Below are 10451 nucleotides of genomic sequence, written 5' to 3' on the forward strand. Positions count from 1 at the left end.
ATGAGTATGCCCAGGCTTCAGAAGAGGTTTGCCTTCAGCATTCTGCGATGCAGTAAGAAGGAGGTATGGCTGGATCCCAACGAAACAAATGAGATTGATAAAGCTCTTAAAGATCAAGGGTCATGGAGATAAGGCAGGAACAGGATACTGATTGTGGATGATCAGCCATGATCATAATGAATGGTGGTGCTGGCTCGAAGGGCTGAATGGCCTACTCCTGCACCTATTGTCTATTGATTGACAACGCCAGTTCCTGTCAATGGATTTGAAAATCGGTTAAAGATGGTCTGATCATCCGCAAGCCAGTCACTGTACACTCGATGCAGGAAGAATCGCCTTTGCACGGAGGAAGGGTTGGCAGTTGGGCAATGGTCAGTGAAAGGGTACCTGCTAAAACCCGCATGCCAGCGAAACTGGCCGAGATGAGGAGAATGAGAATTCTGAGGTGTCTGCTTCACAGATATGGGGAGTCTAAGAAGATTGATCGCCCCATGTATCACAGTCTGTATCTGTAGGTGAATGGTCACGTGTTGAAGAATAAACACATCTTGACGCTGCACATTCACAAGCTGAAGGCAGACAAGACTTCATTGGCTTTGCTGGTGAAGGGCTTTTACCCGAAACGTCGATTCTCCTGCTCCTCAGATGCTGCCTGACCTGCTGTGCTTTTCCAGCACCACACTAATCTTGACTCTAACCACCAGCATCTGCAGGCCTCACTTCCACCCAGAGGTCATTGGCTGACCAGGCTGAAGCTCACAGAGCAAGAACCAAGCGAGCCTGAAAGCACTGTGAGGAACATCTGCAGGCCAGAAAGGAAGACATCATCAAGACCCTGTCTGAGGAAGAAGAGTCTAAAAAATAAACTCATTGTCTGGATGTAGGTTTGCTCACTGAGCTGGAAGGTTCATTTTCAGACGTTTCGTCACCATACTAGATAACATCGTCAGTGAGACTCCGGACAAATTCCTTCTCTTATACAGACTGGCAAAAAATTAAAGATTGCTCATCATACTTTAAAAAAAAGGGTTTAGAGGGAAATGGGTCAAGTGCTGGCAAATGGGACTAGATTATTGGAGGATATCTGGTCGACATGGATGAGTTAGACCGAAGGGTCTGTTTCGTGCTGTACGCCTCTATAACTCTACGGATGAAGGGAGAGACACAGGGAGGAAGAAAATACAGGGGTGGGTAGAAGAGGGTCACAGAATAGGTGACACAGAGAGTATGTTATAAAGAGAGAAAGAGGGAATGAAAAAGAGAAAGAAAGAGAGTGAGAGAGAGAGAGAGAGAGTGAGAGAAAGAAAGGGGGTGACAAAACGGAAGAGTGTCAGAGAGAAAGAGGGTGAGAGAGTGATCAATGCACTACCAATAAATAAACCAGGGAATGGCTCTTGAGGTGCAGTGGTAGTGTCTCAGCCTCTCCCGAAGGGACAATGCTCTGAAAGCTCGTGATTTCATATAAACCTGTTGGACTGTAACCTGGTGTCATGTGACTTATTGCTGTCACATGTCAGCTTAACATCCCATTGATAGGACAACATCTCTGACAGGGCAGCAACCCCTCAGTATCACATGGGGTGGACCAGGCTAGCCGAGATCTTTATGGGAGGGAGGAACTTGAAGTAATAACTTTCTGAAACTGAGCCAACGGTTTAGAGAGTTCAAGACTCACCCTAACCCCTGCTGCAAGCAAAAAAACCTCTTGGCTTTAATGCTGTCAGCATCTATTTGCAAAGTTTGGGATCATACTTTCTCTTTTAAAAGTGTGATCTGAGCCACCGGTTTAGAGAGTTCAAGACTCACCCTAACCCCTGCTGCAAGCAAAAAACCTCTTGGCTTTAATGCTGTCAGCATCTATTTGCAAAGTTTGGGATCATACTTTCTCTTTTAAAAGTGTGAATTAACAGTCTTCGACAGGAGGGAGAGATTTAACACTCTTCAACAGGAGGGAGAGAAAGGAGGGAAGGATTTAACAGTCTTTGACTGGAGGGAGAGAAAGTTTCAGTGAAATAAGACACACTGGGGAATGCTACTCTGGAGCTGAAATATGAGCTTTGCTTTATATAGAAGGTCAGTGAATGCCAATTGCTCCCATCCCTATTCCAGAGGCGCGGGGTGGAGGGGGGTCACAGGATTAAATTCTCATGATCAAGCTTATGGCGAGAAATGTCAATGTGTAGTGTGTTAGTGGCTCCATACTATTCCATGGTAGCAACATTGGGCAACACACTCCTGGCCCCCAAACACGCTGAAGAAATGTCCCAGGAGGTCGTTATGGTCAAAAAGTATATTTTATTCACAAGTATTTGCAGAATTACATTTCAGACAGATTCAAGAAAGCAGCTCACCTCCATCCCGCGCCCTCCCCACCTTCTCAAGGGGGAATTAAGGGATGCACAATAATTGTTGGCTGATCGCACCAGAGAATTCAAGACGTTACGATTGGAATACCACAGAAATGATGTTACAAATTTATAAAATCATGAGGGGCACAGATAGGGTGAATAGGCAAGGTCTTTTCCCTGGGTTGGGGGAGTCCGAAACTAGGGGGCACAAGTTTAAGGTGAGATAAGGACAATCTAATAGGGACCTAAGGGACAACCTTTTCATACAGAGGGTGGTGCTCGTGTGGAATGAGCTGCCAGAGGAAGTGGTGGAGGCTGGTACAATTACAGCATTTAAAAGGCATCTGGATGGTGTATGAATAGGAAGGGTTTGGAGGGATATGGGCTAAGTGCTGGCAAATGGGACGAGATTGGGTTGGGATATCTGGTCGACATGGACGAGTTGGACCGAAGGGTCTGTTTCCACGCTGTACATCTCTATGACTCCATAAGCCAGCTCTTGGATACCTCAGTACAGTAATTGTTGAAAGTTCAATACCAGGCATAAAGGAAAACATCTCAATGGCAGAAAGTAGAACAGGATGGACTTTTCTCTGTGCACCATCATGTCCCACCCGGAGGTCCCTCAATACAATCGCAGTCTCGATCAGAAGTTGAAATGATGTTAGATTCACCAACTGAATGATCTTCAAAGTTCCGGAAGCAAGATTGTTTTCCTCTGACAACTTCACCGCTCCCCAAACCTCACAGTCACCCAGTGCCTGTCAGCTCCCCTTCAATCTCCCACCGTCCTACAGCTCTGATTTTCTTTTAGATCATTGCTTCACAGAATGAAATTCACAGAATGTGGGCTTTCCTGGCCGGGCCAGCACTTATTGCCCCATCCCTAATTGCCTCACAGAGCCACTCAGAGTCAACCCCATTGCTGTGGGTCTGGAGCCACGTGTAGGCCCAGACCAGGTAAGGATGGCAGTTTCCTTCACTAAAGGACATTTGGGAACCAGATGGGTTTTTCCAACAATGGAGTCCTGGTTGCCATTAGACTCCAGCTTTTTACTGAATTAAAGTCTGTACCATTTACCATGGCAGGATTCCTGAAGAAGGGCTCCAGCCCGAAACGTCGCCTCTCCTGCTACTCGGATGCTGCCTGACCTGCTGTGCTTTTCCAGCGCCACACTCTCGACTCTGATCTCCAGCATTTGCAGACCTCACTTTCTCCTGGAGCGTCAAAGTACCAACCCGGGGTTAACAGGGCTAGTGATATTATTTCTGCGTCAGCAACTCCCTTGGGGGATAATGAGGTTAGTCATTTTGTCCCAGGTAGCTGCTTAATTCGGTAAAAAGCTGGAGTGAAGTGTCTAATGACAACCAGGAATCCATTGTCGATCGTTGGAAAAACCCATCTGGCTTTTGTCATCGGTAGGTCTTGCCTTCTAGCTGGGCTGCGTGCCAAGGAGAAAGTGAGGACTGCAGATGCTGGAGATCAGAATCGAGAGTGTGGCGCTGGAAAAGCACAGCAGGTCAGGCAGCATCCGAGGAGCAGGATTCTGATGAAGGGCCCCTGCCCAAAACGTTGATTCTCCACCTCGGATGCTGCCTGACTTGCTGTGCTTTTCCAGCAACACACTGCATGCCAAGGATCCTATGTGAGATACTGAGGGACAGCAAAGGTGGTCTTCCCCAACATCTTGGCCAATAACTATCCCTCCGCCAACATCACCAAAACATCCAACCTGAAATAACTGCACATAGGCCGGTATCCCATCACCCTTCAATTACATGGACATGGGCTCTGACCAGCCAGCTCAGAGCCAGGCCCTGGAGCGAGGAGACTCTCTGACACTCCTGCTTATATATTTATTTATTTATAGAGTCATAGAGATGTACAGCACGGAAACAGACCCTTCGGTCCAACCCGTCCATGCTGACTAGATATCCCAACCCAATCTAGTCCCACCTGCCAACACCCAGCCCATATCCCTCCAAACCCTTCCTATTCATGTACCCATCCAGATGCCTTTTAAATGTTGTAATTGTACCAGCCTCCACCACTTCCTCATTCCATACACACTTCACTAACCTATCTACCTGCGACTCCACTTTCAAGGAGCTATGAATCTGCACTCCAAGGTCTCTTTGTTCATATTTTTTTATTGATTTATTTTTCTCTTTTTAAAAATCTTTTATTTTTTTTTAACAGTGAATGAATGAGTGTGAAAAACTTTATTCACGTTCCACCACCAGGAAGAAAGGAAACAGAGGGCAATGCTGTGTGAACACTCCTGATATATATCTGTCAGCCAGGGTTCCCTGATTGACCCCAGTTTAACAACCCCAATCAGGGAGCTCACGGTCAAGAGGATGCACCTGGTTCCGGGCACTGCACAATCATTGCCATTTGTGGGAGCTGCCCGTGAGCGAATTGGCTGCATTTCCTACAAGTAGGGAATGCAGTGGTGCATTTTGGGACGTCCGATGGCCAGGTGATAGGTGCAGACGTTTCTTTCCCCTTTATCCGGAACGCCGGAGCCTACGGATGTGGGAATTTTGCCTTCCCCCTCAATGTTTTTTTTTTCGCCTGGGGGTGGGGTTTGGGGGAGGAACTGTACAATGTAGATATGGTACAACCCTCCCCTATCCCCGGATTCAGTATCTGCAGTTTCAGTGATCCACAGTTTACCGGGGCCCAAATATATGACATGGAACATTCCAGAAATAATTCCAGGGAGGTAGGTTTCCCATTTAAATGATAGATTTCGCTACTACCCGCGGTAGGTCTTGGAACGTATCACCCACGGATACTGGGGAGGAGACCTGTACTCACCACATGGACCAACACTTGGTCATCAGGAAATGTTCCTTCCCATGGCAATTTGATTTTTATCCCTACAGTGTGGAAACAGGCCCTTTGGCCCAACAAGTCCACACTGACCCGCTGAGAGTAATCCACCCAGACCCATTCCTTCTACCCTATTATCCTATATTTACTCCAGACTAATGCACCTAACCTGAACATCCCTGGGCACTATGGGTAATTCAGCACGGTCAATCCACCCTAACCTGCACATCCCTGGGCACTATGGGTAATTCAGCATGGCCAATCCACCCTAACCTGCACACCCCTGTACACTATGGGTAGTTTAGCATGGTCAATCCACCCTAACCTGCACATCCCTGGGCACTCTGGGGTAATTTAGCATGGTCAATCCACGCTAACCTGCACATCCCTGGGAACTATGGGAAATTTAGCATGGTCAATCCACCCTAACCTGCACATCCCTGGGCACTATGGGTAATTCAGCATGGCCAATCCACCCTAACCTACACATCCCTGTACACTATGGGGCAATTTAGCATGGCCAATCCACCCTAACCTACACATCCCTGTACACTATGGGGTAATTTAGCACGGCCAATCCACCCTAACCTACACATCCCTGACCACTATGGGGTAATTTCCCACGACCAATCCACCCTAACCTGTACACCTTTGGACTGTGGGAGGAAACTGGAGCACCCGTAGGAAACCCACGCAGACACGGAGAGAACGTGCAAACTCCACAGTCGCCCGAGGCTGGGATCGAACCTGGGTCCCTGGTGCCGTGAGGCAGCAGTGCTAACCACTGAGCCACACCCTGGGGTAGACCTAGGACATTGTCTTTTTTTTTTGGAAGTGCAGGTGGGTGAGGGGCATCGAGGTGGGTCAGGGTCTCCACAGTTAGTCCCTATTGAACAATGGTATGCTTGGCATCTGAGGGGCAGCTGTTGGCAGTTAAAGAATCGCGATGAAGGCCTGAAACTCAGCCAGAGAGAGGACAGCTGCGGAGACACATGAATCCCGGCCTTCATGGCTGCTCAGGTCCTACCCCTCCCCCCACCCCCCGTTAATCCTGAGGTCACGGTGTCACAAGCTCGTGAGTTCTTGTCAGGTCGTTGCAAGTTCCGTTTCTGACAGCTTCTTGCTTCCATGGCCAACCGGGGCCGGGGAGGGGAATCGCAGGGCTCATTCGAGTAACAGCTGCATTTACATAGCGCCCTTTGGCGTGATGAAACACGCCACAGTGCCTCAGGGAGGGCCACTGCCCAACACGACACGTCAGTGAGGCGCATAAAGCACAACACGATGAGAGACACACACGAGGCTGAAGGCAGAGGAGGTTAAGAGAGGTAGGAAGGCTTCGGGAGGGGACTCCCCAGAATGTCGGGGCCCAGGCAACTGGCCGTCGGGAATGGACTGACAAAAGTCCGGGGATCCATAAGGTTTTGGAATTGGAGGCACAAAGAGATCTCAGAGGGTATCGAGAGGGAGATGAGAATTGAATTGATCAATCAATCCACATAGAGTCATAGAGACGTAGAGCACGGAAACAGACCCTTCAGTCCATCCCGTCCATGCCGACCAGATATCCCAACCCAATCTAGTCCCACATGCCAGCACCTGGCCCATATCCCTCCAAACCCTTTCTATTCATATACCCATCCAAATGTCTTTTAAATATTGTAATTGTACCAGCCTCCACCACTTCCTCTGGCAGCTCATTCCATACACGCACCACCCTCTGTGTGAAAACGTTGCCCGTTAGGTCCCTTTTATATCTTTCCCCTCTAGTTCAGGACTCCCCGACCCCAGGGAAAAGACTTTGTCTATTTATCCTATCCATGCCCCTCATGATTTTATAAACCTCTATAAGGTCACCCCTCAGTCTCCGACGCTCCAGGGAAAACAGCCCCAGCCTGTTCAGCCTCTCCCTGTAGCTCAAACCCTCCAACCCTGGCAACATCCTTGTAAATCTTTTCTGAACCCTTTCAAGTTTCACAAGATCCTTCCGATAGGAGGGAGAGCGGAATTGCACGCAAAAGTGGCAATAAGTAAAAGAGAATTAATGTGAGTTCACATATGAATGGGAGACTTTCACAAAAGCTGAGGGTGGCAGATCAATAGCTTCCCAATCCCCACAGCCTTCCATTCCTCACAGAAGGGACTGGGTCTGCTCTGTGATTTTGGACCAGGTTTGCAAACAGTTATTCGACAGAACGTCCAGCGCTGTGCAAGCTGGGTAGGTTAGCCACAGAAATGCAGGGCTCTGGGTGAGACAGTCTTCAGAGGCTCAGTGTGGACTTGATGGGCCGAATGGCCTGCTTCTACGCTGTAACTGGTCTACACGATGCTTGCTTGAGCTGTTTTAGATGACACATTGTTGTGGGTCTGGAGTCAGGTGTAGGCCAGACTGGGTAAGGATGACAGATTTCCTTCCCTAATCGGCATTAATGAGCCAGATGGATTCTTGCAACAATCTTTTTTCCAGACCTAGGTGTGTTGTAAGATCACAACTGAGCAACTTTCCCACCAGCAAATCCCCGTGACGTTTTAAAAAAAAACATTTTTATTAAAATATTAACTGCCACCAGTAATGACCTGTGTAGTCAAGTAGAGATTTACCCATCTGGGTGATTTCCATCAAAAGGGAAGGTGGGGGGGGTGGGGTAGGCGGGTGTGTTTAGGGTGAGGGGGAAGGGGCTAAATCAAAATGGAGTTGGAGGGGGAAATAAAGCATTGTACCCTCTGTGGTGCCCACCTCTCTCGAAAACACCACCATGAATTCCACATCAAAAGCAAACGGCAAGAACAGCAGATGCTGGAAACAAAATCAGACATTGCTGGAGAAACTCAGCAGGTCCGGCAGCACCTGTGGGGAGAGAGAGAAAATAGAGTTCCTGGGAGTGTTTGATGGGGACATTGTAGAGAGAGCTTTACTCTGTATCTAACCCCGTGCTGTCCCTGTCCTGGGAGTGTTTGATGGGGGGACAGTGTAGAGGGAGCTTTACTCTGTATCTAACCCCGTGCTGTCCCTGTCCTGGGGGTATTTGATGGGGAACAGCGTAGAGGGAGCTTTACTCTGTTTCGAACCCCGTGGTGTTCCTGTCCTGGGAGTGTTTGATGGGAACAGTGTAGGGGGAGCTTTACTCTGTATCTAACCCTGTGCTGTCCCTGACCCTGGGAGTGTTTGATGGGGACAGTGTAGAGAGAGCTGAAACTTTATTGCTGGAACAGCACAGCAGGTCAGGCAGCATCTAGGGAACAGAAGATTCGACGTTTCGGGCACATGCCCTTCTTCAGGAATGTAGAGAGAGACTTACTCTGTATCGAACCCCGTGCTGTCCCTGTCCTGGGGGTATTTGATGGGGAACAGCGTAGAGGGAGCTTTACTCAGCACCGTGTTCTCTGAATCTGAGGGACCTGGAACATTAGCTCTGCTTTCCCTCTGCACAGATGCTGCCAGATCATTAATTCCTGATTTTTAAAAAAAATTGCATTCAATTTCCAACACGTGCCAGGACAGGTTTCGAACACAGATCCCCGAAAACATTAACAAAGACAGAAAATCGCTGGAAAAGCTCAGCAGGTGCAGCGTCTGTAGAGAGAAAGCAGGATGAATGTTTCGGGTTGAGTGACCCTTCCCCAAAACGTTATGTCACTCTCTAGACATCCAGTGACAATAGACCCTGCCGCTATTCCTGATGAAGGGCTTTTGCCCGAAATGTCGATTTTCCTGCTCCTCGGATGCTGCCTGACCTGCTGTGCATTTCCAGCACCACTCTGATCTAGACATCCAGTGACAATAGCACTGGGATATCGCATGGCGAGAATCCCTGTGGAAACTCAGGCTTATGTTTTACACAGGATTAGAGCGACGTTGAACTGACGAGACCCAGTGTATTGCAAACACAGCAACAAGTGAAGTAAGCGCTTGAGCTGAGTGTAACCAGCTGAAACCCAGTAACCATTAGGCTTCAGATTAGGGGTTACACAGACACACAGTAGCAAGGCACAGCTGAGCTGAGCAATGGATGGGATATCATCTGGTTGTGGGACAGGTGGCACAGGGGTTATTGAATTGGCTGAAAGATCAGAGCTATTCTGAGCGCACACTGCAGCCAACTCTCCACTGTGTCTGCACACGGATGTTACGGTCACTTTGGCTAACCCCCGGTTGCATCTTCGAACATGTTTTTCTTAAAAGGACAGTGTCTCAGTGAGACAAAAGTGTTAGACAAGCTTTATCTTTTTTTCTTCTGGGACGGGGGAATCGCAGTTATGAAACTTGTGCCCCTTCACAGGGACGGTGTTAATCCCGGAGAATGTGGCACGGGGGAGGAAGTGGTCGCAGCCAAGCATCAAGGGCACGGGGTCGGATTCAGCGTACAGCTCCCTCTACTTATCTAAACCGAAAATAAAACTCCGTTAACTCTGTTAACGCTTAGAGGAGGGGTTAGATACAGAGGAAGGTTCCCTCGACTCATTTAAACCAAAAGTAAAATTCTCTGACCATTATCCCCTTCAAACACTCCAAGGACAGGGACAGCATAGGGTTAGAGACACAGCAACGCTTCTTCTACACCCTCCCCATCAAACACTCCCAGGACAGGGACAACACAGAGTTAGATACAGAGTAAAGCTCCCTCTACACTGTCCCCATTAAACATTCCCAGGACAGGGACAGCACAGAGTTAGATACAGAGTAAAGCTTTCTCTACACTGTCCCCATCAAACACCCCCAGGACAGGGACAGCACGGGGTTAGATACAGAGGAAAGCTTTCTCTACACTGTCCCCATCAAACACTCTCAAGATAGGGACAGCACGAGGTTAGATACAGAGGAAAGCTCTCTCTACACTACCCCCCTCAAACACAGATCTCTCTTTTCTCTCTCTGCTTTTCCTCCACAGATGTTGCCAGACCTGCTGAGTTTCTCCAACAATTTCTAGTTTTGTTATTTGTCAAAGCTGGATTTAGAACTGTCCCTGTTGGGTGTGAATTAGGTAAGCCACCAAGCCAAGGGTAATGAACGCAGGAACACCTCCAACAGAAAGGCATTACATCAGGAGAGGGGCAGGTTGATGGTGGCGCGGCATGTGGGTGACCCCAGCCTGGGGCATTTGACTGAGGTGCTCAGGACGGGCAATCCACTGTTGGCATTGCCCAGGATCCAGGCGCCAATGTGCAGTGGGAGAGAGAGAGACAGAGAGAGAGAGAGAGATACAGAGAGAGAGAGAGAGACAGAGAGACAGAGAGAGAGAGAGATAGAGAGAGAGAGAGAGAGA

At 48.6% G+C, this 10451-nt stretch overlaps 1 pseudogene; it reads left to right on the top strand.

The window, feature by feature from the left end:
- Positions 1-865, top strand: LOC122542935 (annotated as a pseudogene).
- Positions 866-10451: the final 9586 nt, after the last annotated feature.

This window comes from Chiloscyllium plagiosum, chromosome 41, assembly GCF_004010195.1.
Source record: "Chiloscyllium plagiosum isolate BGI_BamShark_2017 chromosome 41, ASM401019v2, whole genome shotgun sequence".
NCBI classification, from domain to species: Eukaryota; Metazoa; Chordata; class Chondrichthyes; order Orectolobiformes; family Hemiscylliidae; genus Chiloscyllium; species Chiloscyllium plagiosum.